The sequence below is a fragment of the Galeopterus variegatus genome, unplaced genomic scaffold (assembly GCF_000696425.1).
Source record: "Galeopterus variegatus unplaced genomic scaffold, G_variegatus-3.0.2 Scaffold5, whole genome shotgun sequence".
NCBI classification, from domain to species: Eukaryota; Metazoa; Chordata; class Mammalia; order Dermoptera; family Cynocephalidae; genus Galeopterus; species Galeopterus variegatus.
In genome coordinates, this window is record NW_007726116.1 from 568,039 (window position 1) to 587,460 (window position 19,422).

Here is a 19,422-nt window from a genome sequence, read left to right on the forward strand (position 1 = left end):
GCACCACGCTCAGCCAGTGAGTGCACCAGCCATCCCTATATAGGATCTGAACCTGCGGCCTCGGCACTACCAGTGCTGCACTCTCCCAAGTGAGCCATGGGGCCAGCCCATAAATTTCTTTTTCGTATAAGTTACCCAGTTCCAGGTATTTTGTTATAAGCAACAGAAATAGACTAATACAACATATAATAAAAATAAAAAGATGGGAATGATACAAAACCTTGGCAAGGATATAGAACAAGCGGAACTCTCTTGCACTGCTGATGATAATGTAAATTGGTACAACCACTTTGGAAAATGCCTGGCAGTATCTATTACAGCTAAGCATACCTCCTCCATGGAAATAGACCCAAGAAAAGTGAATATGTATGTCCTCAAAGATTTCTGCAAGAATGTTCACAGTAGAATATTCACAACAGCCCAACTCTGGAAAGACCACACTCCTAGTATCAAAATCTGTATTAGTCAGGGTTCTCTAGAGAGACAGAATCAATAGGATATGTTATAAATATATGTGAGGGGATTTTTTAGGGGAATTAGCTCATGTTGTTGTGAAGAGAAGTCTCATGATATGCTATCTATAAACTGGATGCTGGTAGTGCAGCTCAGTCCAAGTCCAAAGGCCTCAAAACCTGGGAAGGCAATAGTGTTCTTGGAATAAGTCCTGGAACCCAAAAGCCGAAGAGTCCCAAGCTCTGATGTCCACAAACAGGACAGAAGAGTGTATCCCAGCTCCAGCAAGTAGAGAGAGATTTGTCTTTTTTCTTTATTTTTTGTTCTCTTGGGGCCCCCAGCAGATTGTATGGGTCCCACCCATATTGAGGGTAGATCATTCTCACCTCGTCAACTCAGGCTCTTATGCTAATCTCTTCTGAAAACACTCTCATGAACACACCTAAAAAGATTGCTTTACCAGGTTTCTTGACATTCCTAATCTAATCAGGCTGACACCTAGAATTAACCTTCACATGCAGGTTGAGTATTCATTATCTGAAATGCTTAGGACCAGAAGTGTTACAGATTTCAAATTTTGGGGGATTTTTGAATATTTGCATTATACTGTTTTAGCACCCTTAATCCAAAAATCGGAATTCTGAAATGCTCCAATGAGCATTTCATTTAAGCATCATGTTAGCAATCAAGACGTTTCAGATTTTGGAGCATTTGAGATTTTGGATATTTGAATTAGAGGTACTCAATTTGTACTATTCTATTAGATGCATATGGATTCATAAGAGCTATATCTTTATTATAAATTATAAATTTGATAATTTTCTCTTTATATCATTTAGTGCTGTTGTTGCTAAATTCAAACTTATCTAACATTAGTAACAGAATTTTGTCTAACATTAGTGACTTTTATTTTCCTCTTTTTCTGTTTATTTCTTTTTTCTTGCTTGATGTTAATTCCAGATACTCAAACTCACTTGGTCTTGTAATAAAAATAAGAATGTGAAATTTATAAATCGTTGTCAGTATTTCTGTGCTGCATCATTGGCTTAGATCTATTATAATCTAAAGAAAGAAGACGGAGAAAAAAGCAAAAAGCATCAAAAACAACAACAAAACACACATTAACATTACCAAGGCAGGAATTATTGTTTAACTTCTTGTTTTGATGTATTACATTAATATATTTTCTCAATATATAACATCCTTCCATTCCTGTATTAAATATCTACGGTTGTGCTAACATGCTCTTTTCATCTTAAATTAGATAGCACTGTTTGGTTACAAGTAAAGGAAAGCTATTTGATTTTATGCAAATAAACAGAACATAGTAACAATACTGGCTGGCACATGGAGCACAAGAAAAATAATGCAGTTGGATTACAAAAATGAATGAGCATGCAAACTAGAAAAACAACAGGGAGTCAATAGAGGTGTCACTTCTTGGTTTCCTTCTGAGCATGTTTAGTATTTTTCATTGGATATTAATTTACACAATGCCTTGCTTCACATGGCAGAATATAAACATTGCAAAACCGTCTAATCTTTTAGATAAAAAATGAGCAGGACTTAAACTCTTACTCAGATAAATTCCAAATTCCTAAAGAAGAGGATCTGATCAGTCTAGCCCACTGGCAATGAAATCAACCAAAATTTTAGTCAATTTTGGTAATTTATTTCCATTAAAATCAGACATTTTATCAACTTCTAAGAATATGTACCTTATTAAATAGCTGTCCATAAAACTATTTCAATACTATTGAACAAAACTATTTCAGTATATTGTTATGTTGTTTCAAATATCATTAAAAATTATTCTTTTTCTCTCTTCCTTTTTGAAGATATATTTTCAAAAAAATTTTTTGGAACGAGAAGAGAAAGGCAGCCCTGGACCTCCAGGAGCTAGCAAAGTATCATCAGCTAGTCCTTGGTGCTGACATAGACTGGCGTAACACTCACAGCTCGATCTTGGTGTTTTATGTTGAACATAAGCAATGTCACAAACATCAACATCAGACAAAGCCACTCTGTGACTGTACTGGATCAAGACAAAAACAAAGCATCTCCATAATCATGTCTGAACACAGAAAAACATGAAAATTGTTCAGGGTTCAAACGATCAAACGTACCTTTATCTAGATGAATATGAGTGACTGATAATTCCTTACCAATTACAACTTTAGCCTTGCTCTTTTCTGTTGTTCCAATAAATAAAAGTTGTTAAAATAACCAGTTATAGAATTACTCCAACTTTCTGACAGCATATAATAGAGAGTACAGCCCCCTTTCCTTAAATCCCTTTTTCCCCCTTAAAATCAACTATGACAAGTCTAAATTCTTTTAGAAGCCTTTTTTAGTACTCTTACTGAGATGCTCCATGGTGAGCTCTTTACCTTGATGCAACATTTAGTATATCCAATTACAGGTGTGTTTCTAGTGGCCTTTGGCTAGAGGGCATTTATAAAACCAATGTCTTAGTTAAATATTTCCTCTAATAATAAGTCCATGATATTTTAGGAGAGACAGATTGTGCATTAGATTAGAATTAAAATGAACCTGTTCCATCATTTGCTTTCCTTTTTTTTTTTTTCTTTTGTTTTCTTTTCTTTTTTCCTTTTTTCTCACTCTACCTCCCTTACCCCTCTTTTCCTCTTGGTTTCTTCCTTTTCTCTCTTCTCCATCTTCTCCTCCCTTTCTCCTGATTCCATCTAAATTGTACAATTCGAAGAGTTTTGTCAGATGTATCCATTATTTATGTGGGATTTTCTTTTTTTTGATTTTCTGTATATATATTAAAAACACAAATTTATATGATCTGAGGGAAAGTATAACAAAAATAGTTTTAAAAAGTTTCAACATATTTCATTGAAAGTCAGAACATGAGGCTAGAAAAATCAGGTGAGAATTCATAGAAAAAATGATATCTAAGCATCGCTTTCATAGATAGGCAGTCTTTTAACACGTGGAATCTAGGAGAAGGCAATTGAAAGTAGGAGGTTGTTGACCCAGCAAGGGTGCAAAATGTGGGCAAGTGCAGGACATGTTAGCCAAGTCACTTGTAGTTGTTCATCATGGCTTGAGTGGAGAATAAGGGTGAGCTGGAAGGAGTTGTTGGAAGAAAAACATGAAAAAAAATTTCTAAAGTTATCAAGTGTTTGATAAATGATAAGCATTTTTCTTTTTTTGTATGATCATCTCAACAACCCTAAGATATAGGTAGCATTATTATTTCCTAATACATAAAATGAGGCTTGCCAGGCTTACACTGGATGTGGTGATACTAGGATTTAGCCTCATTTGTTTAAAACTGAAGAGATTGCCATTTTATCAATTGGAATTTACTTTCTTATATTGTGAAGTTGTAAACTCATACTAAATTTCCAATTTTGGATGATATCAATGTGATTCACATCCCATTCTTATTGGGGAAACTAAGAAATGACTAGAATTAAATATATGCCTATTTTGATGTCCACCTCAGAGTAAATAACAAATTGAATATATACCCTATCTTTATATCTTTTTAATTGCACAAATAATCTATGCAAATCTGGTTGTTTCAAAGTTGGACTCTGATAGATACTAGCAAAAGATACATTTGCCATGTCACTGTTGTCTCATGGAGTCAGCATGGTTTGCTAGCAATTAAAAATTACTCAACTAAACTGGCAAAAGCAGAGTCATTATTTGAGAGATTCTGAAAATATCAGATAGCATCCATAATAAAGTCATAAGAACTTTGTATAAAAACTTATTTCAGCTAGCTATTGAAAGGCAAAGCACACTTTTCATAGCCATTAGTTAAAATATTCTAATGCTAAAAATAAAATTGAAATCTATGTGACTGCGTGCAAATAAAAACAAAATGTTAGCAAACTTCTTTTAGAAGCTTGTGCCTGTTTATATTTTTGGAAACAAAAATATCCATAATAAAGAGAGGTAAATCGCAAAAGTAAAGTTCAACTTTCCATTAAATCATCCTTAGTTTTTAAAATCAAACACAAATCTAAATTTGGGGATGAACTGTTCACAGGTCACCAATTTTCACAGATAATTCAGGTAAACTTGGTTGTATCAGCAAATTTGATGAAGTCCAATAAACTTTGAAGACACAACTCACTGTTTTCTGTCAACTTACTCCAACAGAACTTAAACTCTGGAGTTTTGGGAACTGGCACTTCATTAATTGCAATAGTAATTGCTGTTGATGTAAAATGGAACCCACTTTTCAGATCTGCAAGGCACTCAGTGTGCCAGTTTCGCTATGCTGAGTATTTTTAGGTGAAAGACGAGATACAGCTGAAAGAGCAGAAATGATCTACTGCAGAATTACACTTTTTGTTTTTACTCTGTATTTGTGTACTATAGTTAATTTATATTTATTGTTTTATTTCTTTCTCTTGTATGGTGATGAAATCTCATGTTATTGAGACAGTTTGAATTCCAGCCTTGTTCATTAAGTTTTGGATAATTTGATGTCATAGATGCCAGGATATTTAATTCAAATTAATTTGATTATTATCAATTCCAGGAATTGTCAGATAGAACTAAGTTTTGGCACCTAAATTCTTGGACAATGATTTATGGAGCAATATAATCCTACGTACATCATATTGCTGGGTACTAAAATTGAGTACAAATATGAATCTGGAGAATACTTGAAGAAACATTCTGCTGCTTCAACAGTGCATCTTATTCTACCACTAACAACAGAAAATTTTCCCCTTCAAGGCACAATGCACGGAGTTCCAGGACTCTGACTTTTATGTGCTTACAAGACATTGAGCATTTCACAAAATATTCTTCCTGCTACCTTCCACATCCTTGACATGCTTAATACAAATACCCTGTGCTGCTCATCAAGGGCCCATAAGCATCATTTCATTTTTCTTCACACAATCACATTATTCCCTCCACCTGTAAATCTGTACGTGGTGATTATAATTCTTTCCCATCAATCCAAATTTCTTTTTCCCCCATGCCATATTTATTAAATGGATCAAGGGAACAATACTTCAAACAAAAATGGGATTGGCTAGTCACCATTAGGTCATTAATACATCAGTAAAGTTACCATTCTTCAAAAAAATGAGAAAATAAATCTTTAAAGAGATTTACATTAATATAGACCTGTTAATGAGCAACTGTGGTATAATTTCTCAAAACCTGTGTGACTCTGTCAGTTAATAAAATTTGCATAGTATTTTAAGGTCCACATTTATGTAATTATCATAGAAATCACTTATGGTAGCAAATGTCTTTCTGAGTATTGACAGCTTCTAATATTTTTCTCACAGTTTCAATAAAAATATTAACACCTTTTGCAGAGAACTAAAGTATAATATTAAGTAGTGTATCTACTGTAACTGGAGAAACACCACACTTTATTATTAAAGCATTAAGCTGATCCAAAATCTTAAGATTGCGTAAGGACATATATTTATGAAATAGCTGAACAAAATGTGATGTGAAAATCATAAATTTCAACAACTCATTGTTTTGGGGAAAATTTTTTTGAAAGATTAAAATTATATAGAAAAATAATTGTATGGATAAGTCTACACATAGTTTTTATAAAAAATATTAAAAGGTTCTTTATTCCTCAAGTTAGAAAATTAAATTGTAATATTACCATTTGCTGTACATTTGGAATTGGCAGATTTTAGGAGATAACCAGAATTATGTTTTAATCATCCAGAAAGTTAAAAGCACATTACTATTAAGAGCACAGCCTAGATGAGCATGCATAACCAAACAGAAGTGAACGCCTCTACCACACTACACTCCTATTTTGTGAATCTCTGCTCTATTATGGTTTTGAAAGAGGACATAGTGTTTGAGATAATGAAACTCCACACATGATGAATTTTTTTTTTTTTTTTAGAGAGGAAGAGAGAGAGAGAGAGAGAGAGAGAGAGAGCAACACACATGATGAATTTTAAGTTTAATTTGTGGTTCTAGCATTAACCTATAGAGAGCAAAGATGCAACTTTTATATGGCACACTGGTTAAAAAAAAATCAGTAAAATATATTATTTAGGGAGAGATGTTTAATTTACAGGATTGTTTGACATAGTTTCTGTAGTATTAATAACTAAAATGGTGTTTTTAATTAATGTAACTTGTTTAAAGATGATAATTTGATTTAAAATGAGTTAGAATTACAAAAAGAACAATTTTCTTTATTTTTTATTAATCATGATTGGCCAGTAATTAGTCTGAATCAGTTAGTATATGCACATATGTAATCCATACGTACATGCACACACTCACAGTTACTACATAATAAAAAATTCATTAAAGTAAATAGGTAATCGGAATGTCTACAACTTATCTTCCATAAGTACAGATCAGCTGTTGAACTCTAAAAATTTCCGTATTGAAGACATTTCCATGTGACTGGCACATGGTTTTGGATTTTAGGTGCTGGGATGGTTAATTTTATGTGTCAACTTGGCTAGACTATGATGTTCAGTTGTTTGATAAAACACTAGTTTAGATGTTGCTTTAAAGGTATTTAGTAAATGTGATTAATGTTCATAATTACTTAACTTTAAGTAAAGAAGATTACCCTCAATAATGTAGGTGGGGTTCATCCAATCATTCAAGGTCTTAGAAAAAATTGTGGTTTCTCAAAGAAAAAATTCCGCCTCAAGACAGTAACATTACATCCTTGCCGAATTTCCAGCCTGATGTTCTGACTTACAGATTTAGGACTCAAGACTACACCATCGAATCTTGACTGAGTTTTAGCAGTCAGCTTTCACTGTGAACTTTAGATTCCAGCCCCACAGTCACATAAGCCTATTCCTTAAAATCTCTCTCTCTTCCTTCCTCTTTCTCTCTCTATGTATATGGATATATAGTATCTATCTCTCTCTCTGTCTCAACATATATCATATATACATACACACATCACACAAGGGTACTTCAAAAAGTTCATGGGAAAATAGAAACAAAAGATGATGGGAAAAGAAACAAATCTTTTCATGAACTTTTTGAAGACTCCTTGTATGTGTGTGTGTGTGTGTGTATATATATATATATATATATATATATATACACATACATACATATATATATATATATATATGTCCCATTGGTTCTGTTTCTCTGGAGAATTCTAATAAAAATTTTGATACAGAGTGGTTCTAGAGAAACAGAATCTTAATGATCAGTTTTCTGAATTTATTCTGAAGTTTTTGAAATTGATTCTCTAATCTGATGAGAGTTAAGGCGCTAATGACTATTTCCAGTAGCAAAGAGTGCACTGATAGTCCATGTTGTGCTGTGGCAACAGAGATATGCAAAATATCATAAATGGATATTACTAATCAAATATTTATGGGTCTGGGTTGCCATGATACTTGCAACATTTTTGTCAAATTAATGAGCATAATGAGAGGGGCTGGTTGTTCCTAATTATGCTAGACAAATTGGGGAAAGCAAAGAATGATCTTACACCTTCAAATTTCCAGCCTATGTGCTGTGTAAATGACCTGAAAGTTTCTATGTCTGCCCTGAAAGAAACTCTAATTTCCTTTAGCTACAGAGCTGAGATTGTTGAAAACCAAACCCAGAGTCTCATTCTGCAAGTAGCTGAATTACAACAAAAATTGAATCCCCAACCTCACAAGATGTCTGCTGTTAAGGTGAGGACATTGATTGGGAAGAAATGGGATCCTAAAAATTGGAATGGAATGGGTACATAGGACAGATCCTGATGAAGCTGGGAACATGGAACTCCTAAGTTCTGATTAGTCTTCTTTGCCAGTAGTAGCAGTGTTTCCACTCCCATGTGAGGTTAACCCTGCTTTGCCTGAGGAGCTGTAATGGCTTCCCCAGAACCAATTGCCTAGCAAGACATGGCTGGCTCACCTCAGGATCCACTCTTACCACCATTCTTTGCTTCTAGACCTCTAACTCAAGCCTCTGCAGGCCCCCAAAAGTGAAGGACTAAGTGTGTCCAATGAGGAAGTCCAGCACACTCCAGAAGATGTGTATGATTTTTCCAATTTATATGCCCCGAGATCTGGAGAGCATGTGCAGGGATGGATATTAAGGGCTTGGGATAATTGTCCATGGAAGGAACATAATGTTGGATCAGGATGAATTTTCCAATATTGGTCCACTTAGCAGAGAGTCTGAATTAAATATAGCTCAGGGGGTTAGAAAGGCTCTAATAGTCTGATTGGTTAGTTGGCAGAAACAGACACCAAAAGATGGCCTGCACTAATGAAGTGGATATGCCAGAACTGCTTTAATATACTGTAGAAGAAGGTATCTAATAGCTTAGGGGACTGAAACGTTAGAGTGAATTTACTGTGTAAAACATGTTACCCAGTCTAGTGGGGTCCAGAGGACACAGATCTTTGACTAGGGCCATGAGGAATAAACTTTTGAGGGGAACCCCAGCATCCTTAAAATGCTCTGTGGTTGCTCTTTTCTGTTGGTCAGGAATTACAGTGGGGACTGCTACAACTGAACTGGGATCTGTAATGGGGATAATTGGATCACAGAGGGCCAAGGGCCAAGTAGTGGCACATAGGACAAGGTGGACATGGTTATCCTAATGGACAGCAGAGTCAAAGCAGTTATCAGAATAGTCTGACTTGCAGAGACCTATGCCTTCGGTTAATGGATCATGGTGTCCTACAAGTAAAGCAAATGGGTAGTCTATATTCTTACTTGATCATTATATGAGGAAGAGTTCTAGGTCAAATGAGCAAAAGTCTAACTTGACTCACTGAAACAGAGAGCCATGGTCGCCAATCAATCCCCAGACTTTAGGCCATTTACAGACTCAGAACCTTATGAAAGAAGGGGAGGCTGGGTTTCCTTGATGAAGAACTCCACTATACTGTTAAAAGTTTATACTTTTAATCTCCCTACCAGCCTTTTACTGAGGTAACTGTACACTGGGAAAAAGGAAATAATCAGATTTTGGGAAAATTACTGGAAACTGGCTCTGAATTGACACAAATTCCAGTACACTCAAAACATCATTCTGTGTTTCCTCTTTCAGGAATACTACTCAGCTATAAAAACTAATGAGATACTGCCATTTGCAACAACATGGATGGACCTTGAGAGAATAATATTGAGTGAAATGAGTCAGGCAGAGAAAAAGAAATTCCACATGTTCTCACTCATTGGTGGGAGCTAAAAAAAACCAAACAAATTAATTCACCCACATACACACACACAAAAAAACCCGGGGGGGTTGGGGAAGAAGATATAACAACTATACTTTTATGAAGTTGTTACAACAAGTAAACGGAAAGGACATTCTTGGGGGGGAGGGGAGAGAGGGAGGAGGGAGGGAGGTGTCGGTGATGGGCCATAATAATCATATACAGTGTATATTGACAAAATAAAAATTTAACAAAAAAGAAATAGAAAAAACAAAAAAATAAAATATTTTCACTGAGAAAAAAAAAAAAAAAAACATCATTCTGGACAAGGTATTGCTTATGCAAGTAAGGTGATTTAGCTTAGGTACATCTCACAATTGGTACAGGGGGTTCCAAAATCTATCCTGTAATTATTTCTCCATTTCCAGAATGCATAATTGAAATACACATACTTAGCCACTTACAGAATCCCCACATTGGTTCCACGACCTGTGAAGTGAGAGTTATTATGGTGCAAAGACCAAGTGGAAGCCACTACAACTACCTGTACTTAGGAAAATAGTAAACCAGAACAGTAGCACTTACTGGGAGGAATGCATGGATTAGTACCAACTCAATGACTGGATTGATGCAGGTGTAATGATTCCAACCACACTCCCATTCAACTTGCCTATTCAGTCTGTGCAGAAAACAGAAGGATCCTAGAGAATGAGAGTGATTACCATAAACTTACCCAGTTGGTGACTTTAATTGTGCCTGCTATTCCAGATGTGGTTTCCTTGCTTAAGCAAATTAACACCCCTGGCAACTGGAATGCAGCTATTGATGTGCTGAGTTCTTTTTACTCTGTATTGTTGATAAAGACCACAAGAAGTAGTTTGCTTTCAGTGGGCAATGCCAGCAATATGCCTTCCCTGTCCTACAGCAGGGGTGTATTAACTCTGTAGCCCTATGTGATAATTTAGCTCTTATGCACTTTGGTCTGCTTTCCCTGCCACAAGATATGACACTTGTCCATTATATTGATGGCATTAAGTTAATTTGTCCCAGTGAGCAAGAAGTAGTAGCTAGACTAATTGTCAGAAAGTGGAAAATAAAGCTAACAAAAATTCAGGGCCTTACACATTAGTGAAATTTCTAAAGTTCTAGTGATGTGGGGCATGTCAAGATATCTCTTCTAAGATAAAAGACAAATAGTTGCATCCATACTCTCCTATAGCCAAAAAGAGGCACAATGTCCATTCTTCACTTGGGTGAGTTACTCTGGCCCATTTACCAAGTGACCCAAAAGCTGCTCATTTTGAATAGCACCCAGAACAAGTGAAGGCTCTGTAACAGGTCCAAGCTGCTGTGCAAGCTGCTCTGCCACTTGGAACATATGATCCAGCAGAGCCAATGGTGCTTGAAGTGTCAGTGGCAGACAGGGTGCTGCTTGAAGTCTCTGACAGGACCCTACTGGTGAACCACAATTCAGCTTTTAGGATTTCAGAGCAAAGTCCCGCCCTCTTTGTCCCCACCACTCATCTTTAGAGAAACAGCTTTTATTTTGCTACTGGACCTTAGTCAAGACTGAGAGCTTACCCAATAACCACCAAGTTACCGTGTGACCTGAGCTCCCATCTTGAACTGGGAATTATCTGATCCACCAAGCCATAAGTTGGGTTACGAACAGCAGCACAAATTCATCAAATGGACATAATATATGTAAGATTAGGCTTGAACAGTCCCTGAAGGCACAAATAAATTACATGAAGAAGTGTCCCAAATACCATGGTCCCCACTCCTGCTGTATTATTTTTCTTTTTCTCTCCCAGCCTGTACCTAAGGCCTCTTGGAGAGTTTCTTACACACAGTTGACAAAGAAAGAGAAAACTCAGGCCTGGTTTATAGATAGTTCTATGCAATATGCAGGCACCATCCAAAGTGGACAGCTGCAGCACCACAGCCTTTTTCTGGGACATCCTTGAATGACAGTGGTAAAGGGACATTTTCCCAGTGGGCAGAACTTTGAGCAGTCCACAGAGTTGTTCACTTTGCTTGAAAAGAGAAATGGCTGTATGTGCAGATATATACCGATTCATGGGCAGTGGCCAACAGTTTGGCAGGATGGTCAGGGACTTGAAAGGAACATGATTATAAAATTGGTGACAAGGAAATTGGGAAATAGGTATGTGGATAGGCCTCTCTGACTCAGCAAAACAATTAGATATTTGTGTCTCATGTAAATGTTCACTGAAAGGTAACCGTAGAGAAGAGGTTTTAATAATTAAACGAATAGGACGATTTGTCTGTGGATACAAGTCAGCCTCTATCCCAGCCATCTGTCATTGGCCAATGGGTTCACAAACAAAATGTCAATGGTAGAAGGGCAGAAGGTTACCTATGGGCTCAAAAACATGGTCTTTCACTCACAAAGGCTGACTTGATTACAGGCACCACTCAGTTTACCAGCAGTTGAGGCCAACATGAGTGCCTGATATGGCATCATTCCCCAGTGTTATCAGCCAGCTTACTTGGAAACATGTTGATTATACTAGACCACTTTCATAGTAGAAGGAGAAGCATTGTGTTCTTACTGGAAGAGAAACTCACTCTGGATATTGATTTTCCTTCCAGCATGCAATGCTTCTACCAAAACTACCATCCGTGGACTTACAAAATGCCTTATCCATCAACATGGTATTCCCCACAGCATTATCTCTGATCAAGGAAATCACTTCCCATCAAATGAAGTGCCACAATAGGCCCATGCTCATAAAATGCACTGGTCTTACCATGATCACTACCATCCTGAAGTAGTCATCTTGATAGAATAGAGGAATAGCCTTTCAAATACTCAGTTACAGTCCCAACCAGGCAGCAATACCTTCCAGAGCTGGAATAATCTTTTTAAGAAAGCTATGTGCTCTAAATCAGCATCCAGTATGTGGTGCTGTTGCTTTCATAGACAGGATTATAAGTCGAGGAATTAATGGGTAGAAATGGAAGTGGCACTACTTACTATTATCCCTAGTGATTTACTAGCAAAATATTTGCTTCTTGCCCTTTTGGCTGTATGCTCTGCTGGTCTAAAGGTCTTAGTTCCAAATAGAGGAATGCTTGCACAAGGAGACACAGCAATGATTCCATTGAGCTGCATGTCAAGGCTGCTGCTGAACCACATGCCTTTGAATAGACAGGAGAAGAAGGGCATTAGTTTTGGGTGGTTGATCCTGTTTACCAAAAAAAAAAAAAAAAAAAAAAATCGGACTGCTATTGCATGAAGTAAAAAAGCATATGTCTGGAATACAAAAGATACTTTGGGTCATCTCTTAATAAGGTCATTGAAAAACTACATCAAGGCTACTAATGGTTCAGAACTTTCAGGAATAAAATTTCAAGTCACCCCGCCAGGTAAAGAACCTTAAACAACTGAGGTGCTTATTGAGGACAAAAGAAATATGGAATGCTATAAATAAAAGCCATGACCACATGACCAGTTGTAGAAAAAAGGACTGTAATTACTATGAATACTTTTCCTTATTTTACCATGATGTTTATGCTTGTGTATATATGCATATATTTGTATATAGGTATATGTGTATACACATATAAACATATTTTATATGTACACATATATAACACATTTTGTTTACTTTCCTCTCTAATCATCTTATTATATAACAGAAGATGTATTAACTTTACATCATACTATTTAAGTACTTTTAACTTTACATCATTGTATTTAAGTTGCAGGGTACCAAGGAGAAGAGCCAACTTCAAGCAAGTATGCTTCATTCTCTTCTGGGGAAATGGCTAATGCATTTTCGGTTGTACATAGGATAATTGCATCATGTTAGGCAGAAGTGTGACTTAATTATTGTCTTCATTTGGAGATTAAGTGTGGTTTAAGGAAATGTGTAAGGCTGCCAAATTAATGAACTTCATCCAAGTATGTTTCATTCTCTTCTGGGGAAATGGCTAATGCATTTTCAGTTGTATGTAGGATAATTGCATCATGTTAGGCAGAAGTATGACTTAGTTATTGTCTTCATTTGGAGGTTAAGTGTGGTTTAAGGATATGCGTAAGGCTGCCAAATTGATAGGGAGTGGACAGTGATGGTAATTTTATGTGTCAAATTGGCTATCAGTTGTTTGATCAACATTAGGCTAGATGTTGCTGAAAATGTATTTACTAGATGTGATTAACATTTACGATCATTAAAGTTTATGTAAACAAGATTATCCTCAATAATACAGGTGGGCCTCATCCAATCAGTTCAAAGCCTTAACAAAATTCAAAGCTCATAGCAAAACTGAGGTTTCTCACAAAAGTTCTACCTCAAGACATTACACACCTGTGTGAATTTCCACCTTGATGTCCTGAACTGTGGATTTAGGATTCAAGCCTGAAACTTCAAATCTTGCCTGAGTTTCCAGCTGGTCATTCCCTAAAATCCCTGTGTGTTTCTTTTAGTCTCTCTATCGATATATGCATATATACAAACACATGTGAGGGTATTTCAAAAAGTTCGTGGAAATAAGTATTAAAAGATAATAAGAGTCCATGAACTTTCTGAAGTACCCTCATATAGAAACAATTGTTTAATCTTCATCTTTACAATGAGTATAATATTGTATGTTTGTAAAGAAGGCTTAATGACATAATGAGTAAATGTATACCTTAAGAGCGGCTGTCACGTTAGAGGTGCTTCTAAAAGGATAGCTACTCTATTTATTACTATTTAAGCAATCAAGTTTGAAGAGAAAAATCAATAAAAAGATAAATACTTGTAAAACTGGAATCTGTTCTCCTAAAACTATAATCATTATTGAAGTGATCACTTTTTGATAAAGAGGGCAAAGCTTGGAAGTGATGAATTATGATGGTTAAATACATTCACACACTAAACATGCCAGATATGGAGAAAAGAGAAGCATGAGTCTCAAACATGTGGCCATAGCAGACCCTGGCTCTTGGAAGGTTTTAGTGAAATTAGGACAGATTGTGTGTGTGTGTGTGTGTGTGTGTGTGTGTGTGTTGTTGTTGTTGTTGTTTGGGGGTTTTGTTTTTCTTTTTTGGTTTTTGGGTTTTTTTGTTTTTGTTTTTTTTTAGGAATTTTAAGCTATGGGTATCTTTCCAGGTCTCCCCTCTTCCCATCACCTTTCTTGACCTTTTCTCAGGTATCAATTATTTTATACCAGCCTTGGTTTTGTCACAGATTTAAGAGACACAAGTAAAAGGCACAGTCCCTCTTCAGAGCAGGAGAAATTTTTAATGAGGCCAGTGATCATTTCCACTCTCCTGCATAGCTCCTCACTGTTCACTAGGATTAGTCAAATCAGATTTGTAAAGTACTTCAAGATTCTCAGAAGCTGTTATGTAATTAGCATGTGATAGGTCTTTTGCCCTGTAGGATCTGCTTCCTCTCCTTCTTGTTGCAAATTTTACTTGCAACGAGAGGCTCATGACTTCTGTTCCCTTTCAGTATTTAAGTTTTCACTGCATTAGAAAGCTAAGAAACCCACATGCAAAATGTATATACAAGTGCTATACAATGAGGAATATATAAACCAAACCAAACCAACAAAAACCTCTTGGAGATTTTGTTAATCATGAGTCGAGCATAAAACCAGTGTGAGAGGAAGGTCAGGTCAACCTGGCTCTCTACCGGTCACCTGTGGTTAAGTAATAGTTCCACTTTATCATTGGGAGTGGGTCTATACCTATCTTGCTACTTAACTCTCTGAGAATGGAAAAATAAATTCATTATGCAGTTTTTCATTGATTAAAAAGATCCATAAATGGTGTAAATGCTCATGAAGGTCAAATGATGCAGTACGTGTGAAAGCACTTGGTTTACAGCATTTTACTATATGCAAAATACTACTATGTGAAAATATCCAGGTTTGTTTCTTTTCCCATAAAAGCATGGTTTATTTGGAGATTATATCTTCTAAAACACTTTCTTAACATGTCCTATAGCCCGTATAGAAGAGTAAATTCTCAAGTGGGAGAAGAAAATTATATTTAAAACTAAACATATAAGGACTTCTGGGAAGATGGTGGACCAGAGGGGCCCAGGGTGCATTCCTCCCACAGAAGAAGATCGAAACAGATGCACTGCCACCACTGCCACAGTCACCAGAGCCATTGTATAGTCCCAGAACTGTCACCCATTGCAGAGCAGCTCCCCACAGAGCAGCTTTCCTGAAGGTGGTCTGTCACTGCAGCCTTGGACTCTGAAAATGTGAGTCAACCCTGTTGCTGCTGAGGACAATGCAGATGCAAGGAAAATGGCTCCAGTTGCCATCACTGCTGCTGCCACCACAAGGTAACCCTGCTGCTGCCAAGGAAAATGAAGAGACAAAGGAGGCAGTTGCAGCCAAAGGAGTGGCTGTTTCCCCCACCAGGTAATCCCCCTATTGCCAACGACACTGCAGAAGCTAGGGAAGCAGGTGCAGCTGCTCGCACTGCTGCTGGTCCCCTGAGGAAACCCCACTGCTTCCAAGGATACCACAGATGTGAGAGAGGCAGTTGCAGCTGGTGGCACTGCTGCCACCTCTGTGAGGTAACCCCACTGCCACCAATGAAGCTGCAGAAGCCAGAAAGGCAGTTGCAGCACCCAATGCCATGGTTGCCACCACAAGGTAACCATGTGGTAGCTGTGGATCCCATAGTTGCATAGGCGACAGCTGTGAACACTGCAGTCAAGCAGACAACTGCTACAAGTACCACTGCTATAGTTACCACCACCACTGGTGCTGCCAGGCAGCCACCATCATCATGTGAACAACACGCTACCACCGGAGCCACTGTTGCCATGCAGAAAGCCCACCAAAGCCACCACCACAACTGCCACTGCCACAAGGGAATCCTGCTACCACAGCAGCAGCTGTAGCAGCCACTGCCACTGTGCAGGTGGATTGCTGACCACATGATTGTGCTGATACAAGGAGGGTCACCAGTGGAGATCAAGGAAGGAGAGCTATAGAAGAAGCAACTACTCCACCAGATGACAAGACATCAATGTAGAGATACCAGAAATGCAAAAAGTAAAAATAAATAAATGAGTAAAAATAAAAAATAAAATATGAATTCACCAAAAGGAATAAAGTAACCACCAAGAACAAGAACCCATAGAGCACAAAATCCTTGAAATGATTGAAAAGGAATTCCAAGTAAGAATCTTAAGGAAACTCAATGAGATACAAGAAGATGCAGTTAGGCAATACAATGAACTGAACAAAATTGTGCCAGATATGAAGGAGCAAATTTACAAAGAGATTAATACTTTAAAAAAGAATGTATCAAAACTCATGGAACTGAAGGAGTCATTCAACAAACTAAAACAACACCAATGAGAGCTTTAGTAGTAGGACAGAGAAAGCATCAGAATTTTTGATTTTGAGGACAGTTTCTTCAAAATAATTCAGGCAGACAAAAGATAAAAAGAAAAAAAAGAATTTTAAAGCATGAAGGAAATCTGAGAGAGATAGGAGGCAACCTTTGCACACAAACATTAAATCATGAGTATTCTTGAAGGGGAAGAGAAAGGAAAAGACATTGAGAAAAATGAAATTATAGCAGAAAATTTCCCAGGCATAGGGAAAGACATGGACCTTCAGATTCAGGAGGCTCAAAGATCCCCAAACAGACTCAATCCAGAAAATTCCTCTCCAAGACACATTATAGTCAAACTGGCAAAACTCAAAGATAAAGAGAGAATCCTAAAAACAGCAAGAGAAAAGCATCTAGTCACCTCTCAGGAAGTCCTCATCAGACTAACAGCAGACTTCTTAACAGAAACTCCATAGGCCAGAAGGGAACAGGATGATATATTCAAAATAATAACAGAAAAAATTGCCAGCCAAGAATGCTATACCCCACAAGGCTATCCTTCAGAAATGAAAGTGAAATAGTGTATTTCCAGAAAACAAAAACTATGAGAGTTCACCACCACATGACCAGCCCTACAAGAAATCCTCAAGGGAGTCATGCATTTGTAATCCAAAAAACAATCACTACCATGAATACATAAGAAAGAAGAAAGACCACTAGTAGAACAAAAATATAAATGAGAAAGAGAAAGCAACTTTATCATACCACCTCTAAAAATGAAAAATCACTGAAGACAAACAATAAAAGGGAAAGAAAGAAACAAATGACATTTAAAAATGAACATCCATAAAATGCCAGAAATAAGACAATTCCTTTCAGTAACAACCCTAAATGTAAATGACTTAAATTCTCCACTCAAAAGACACAGACTGTCTGATTGTATTAAAAAGCTAGACCCAAATATATGCTGCCTGCAAGAGACTCACTTCAATTGTAAAGACACATACACAGACTAAGAGTGAAAGAATGAAAAATGATATACCATGCAAAAATTAACAGTAGCTATTCTTATATTGGATAAAATAGACTTTAATACAATAACTATTAAAAGAGATAAAGAAGGCAACTATATAATGATAAAGCACGAAGACATAACAATTATAAATATATATGTGCCCAAGATGGGAGCACCCAGATATATAAAGGAAACACTATTAGACCTAAAGAAAGAGATAGACCCAGATATGATGATAACTGGGGATCTGAACATGCTTCTCTGAATATTGAACAGATCATCTAGGCGACAAATCAATAGAGAAACACAGGGATTAAACCAAACTTTAGCTCAACTGGACTTGGAAGATATCTATAAAACATTTCATCCAACAACCACAGAATATACATTCTTCTCATCAGGACAAGGAACATTCACCAGGACAAAACAAATGTTAGGTTACAAAACAAGTCTCAATAATTTTTAAAAATTGAAATCATTTCAAGTATCTTTTCAGACCACAACGGATTAAAACTAAAAATAAGTAACAAGAAAACTCTGGAAAATATAAAAACACATGGAAATTAAACAACATACTCCTGAATGAAGAAGGGAATTAAACAGAAAATCCCAAATTTTCTTGATATTAATGAAAATAAAGACACATCATACCAAAATCTGAGGCATACAGCAAAAGCAGTATCAAGAGGGTAGTTTATTGCAATAAATGCTTACATCAAAAGAATAGAAAATTTCAAATAAACAACCTAACACTATACCTCAAAGAGCCAGAAAAAAAAAGAAAAGAACAATCCAATCCCAAAATTAGTAGACGGAAAGAAATAATTAAGATCAGAGCAGAACTAAATGAAACAGAGATTCAAAAAATGATAAAAAGATTAATAAAACAAAAAGCTGTGTTTTGAGAAGATAAACAAAATAGACAAATCATTAGCTAGGCTGACTAAAAAAAAGAGAGAAGGCCCAAATAACAAAAATCAGAAATGAAAAAGGAGGCATTACAACCAATACCACAATAATACAATCAGTAGAGACTATTACAAACCAGTACACACCAGAAAATTTGAAAACCTGAAGGAAATGGTTAAATTTTCAGACACATACAAACTACCAAGAAGACTGAAAACCTGAACAGACAAATAACAAGCAAAGAGACTGAGTCAGTAATCAGCAGTATCCCAACAAAGAAAAGCCCAGGACCAGATGGCTTTCCTGCTGAATTCTGCAAAACCTTTAAAGAGGAATTAAAACCAATTCTCTTTAAATTATTATTAAAAAATTGAAATAGAGGTCATTCTTCCAAATGCATTCTATGAGGCCAGCATCACCCTGATACCAAAACCAGACAAAGATACAACAAAAAAAGAAAGCTATAGGCCAATATTTTTGGTGAACATAGATGCAAAAATCCTTTATAAAATATTAGTAAATATAATACAGCAACATATCAAAAAAATTATACACCATGATAAATTGGGATTCATCTCAGTGATGCACAGATT